This window comes from Otolemur garnettii, unplaced genomic scaffold, assembly GCF_000181295.1.
Source record: "Otolemur garnettii isolate 467f Iridium unplaced genomic scaffold, OtoGar3 scaffold00034, whole genome shotgun sequence".
In the NCBI taxonomy this organism is placed as follows: domain Eukaryota; kingdom Metazoa; phylum Chordata; class Mammalia; order Primates; family Galagidae; genus Otolemur; species Otolemur garnettii.
Window position 1 is genome coordinate 4,331,648 of NW_003852429.1, and position 2,484 is coordinate 4,334,131.

Sequence of the window (2,484 nt, forward strand, 5' to 3'; positions counted from 1 at the left end):
ATTTGCATTTGGCTTGGGCAAAGATCAAGGGAATAGCTCTAAGCCCAGAAATATGGGCAGGAGGGCTTAGATCCCTTATTGCAGAGAAAGACCCTCTGTGGTGGTGATGAAAGGAAAATTCCTCTATTCCACTGATTCTTCAGAGGAGATTGATGCCAGTGGGGTTTTACTCCACAAGGAACTACTGGAGTTTAATCCCTCCCTAGGAATCTGTGTGTGTGACCTCAGCCAGGAGGCTGTCCCCGCACAAGGCTCAGGTTCTGAATTTCTCAAGGTTGCTCAGACCCTTAAACTTAATGATTATAAAAACAATAAGAACTGATATGCTCACTCAAAGAAACTGCTGATATCTTTGTTCCCTCCCTCAGCTTACCCTCTGGGCAAATAGACTCCAATAAAAGCTAGGTAGAACAGACACTAGGGGCCATCGCAGGAACCCCACAAACAGGTGGTGGTCCCTTGAGTTCCCACCTTTGAAAATTCCATTCTGTCTCTTGTCTCTTTCTTTCTCGTTTCTAATTTATATGTCTTCAGTCACCACCAGTTCCACAGCTACCACAAAGAAATAAAACAGGAAATGGAATCACATGACTGGGGAAGAAACTCTCCCTTGAGTCAGTGGTCTCAGAGAGCCCCCCTAGGTGGCCGTGGAGCTATGACTAATAAGGGGGAAAGAGGCAGCCATGAGGTGACCTGGGGACAGAGATGTCCAGGTAGAGAAAATGCAAATGCAAAGTCTCCATCTAGGAATGGCTGTGCTTTAGTGCAGCTGGACACTGGTAAGTGAGATGCTCAGTGGCAGGAGGAGGTTGACCAGCTGATACCATGTGGTAAAGCCAGAGCCCTAGCAGAACAGCCCTACATAGCACTCCTACTGGTCATTACTTACTAACATCTTAAAGCATGTTTTAACAAAGTCCTACACCGAGATCTTTCCTGACTTCATCTTTAGAGCATCTTTATGACATAAAAGTAACAATGCCCATTTTATGCTAGAAAAAAAGGAGACATCATGAGATTAATGAATTTGCCCAGTTACACAAAGGAAACCATGATACGACTCCCCAATCTATAAGAACGGGACAGAAAAATTCCAGTTCTTTAATTACAAACTTAGTTATCCAAGAGTGCTCTGAGAAGGGGGCAACAAAGGGGTACAAATCGGCAATGAGTCTGAGAACAAGACTCAGTAGATTTTATTTGAATAGAGTCTATATGTGAAACCTTAATTCTGAGAGGTAGTGTCATTTAGTTGCTTCCAGTCTGAAATGGTTCCAAAATTAAAATCCCAAGTAAATAAACTCCTGATTCTGGGTTCTTGTGTAGTTTTGAACTTCTAGCCACTGTGAACCAAGGTGTGATGCCTAGGTTGAGCCACGTGTCAATCTGCCTCCCTTTTTATCTGTCTCTCGGCATGGACATGATCTCCAGCACACATCCACAGGGCGTGGCCCAACGCCAGGTGACTTTCCCATGTATTCACCTTGTCTATAATGTTCTTAAGGTCAAGAAGACAGAAATATAAATCAAAAGAGCCCATTAATTAGTCAACTGTCAAGCAACCAACTAGCTTAGCTTCTTCCTTGACAAAATTGACTATTGAAACATCTTGTTAAATACTATGGCATTGGCTCAGTGCCTGTGGCTCAAACGGCTAAGATGCCAGCCACATACACCTGAGCTGGCAGGTTCAAATCCAGCCTGGGCCTGCCAAACAACAATGATGGCTGCAACAACAACAACAACAAAAAATAACCAGGTGTTGTGGCAGGCGCCTGTAGTCCTAGCTACTTGGGAGGCGGAGATTGGAGAATCGCTTGAGCCCAGGAGTTGGAGGCTGCTGTGAGCTATAATGCCACAGCACTCTACCCAGGGCAACAGCTTGAGGCTTTGTCTCAAAAAAAAAAAAAAACTATGACACTGAAGACCCAGTGCAAAGTCCTAGTGATGCTTAGCTTAGCTGACCTACTGAAGTCTAGGGCCTCCCGGGCCTCTCTTCTTCTAGAGTTGAAACTCCTCTTGTAGTTGGTTTCTACTTCATTCCTTCTTGATAGGCATGTGTCATCATTATCTTTCCCTGAAAAAATCAGGAGCATTTATTATAGTTTGAGTCCTTCTTGAAAAGGGTCTCTTGAGGCATTTCAGAGAGATGAATTTCAAAAGTTTGAGAGAGGTTTGTCTACAAAACCTTATTTATTTCTCTTTCTTGTCATTATATGCCTTATGTCTACATAAGCATTTCACCCTACAGGGAGCTTTAACAAATTCATTTTCTTTCATAATCTCCACCACATCTCCACGAAGTGTGGCAGGAGTTACTGTCCATGTTACACAGATCAGTGTAGTTGTCCAGTGAAACAAGAGTCTCTCCCCTTGTTTTCCTTCATTCTCTCCATTACTTCTTTTCTCCCCTAATTAGAAAGACTTGAATGTAAACCATTTGGGTTCCCATTAATGTCTTACTAGTTTTAGGATCCAGCCAGC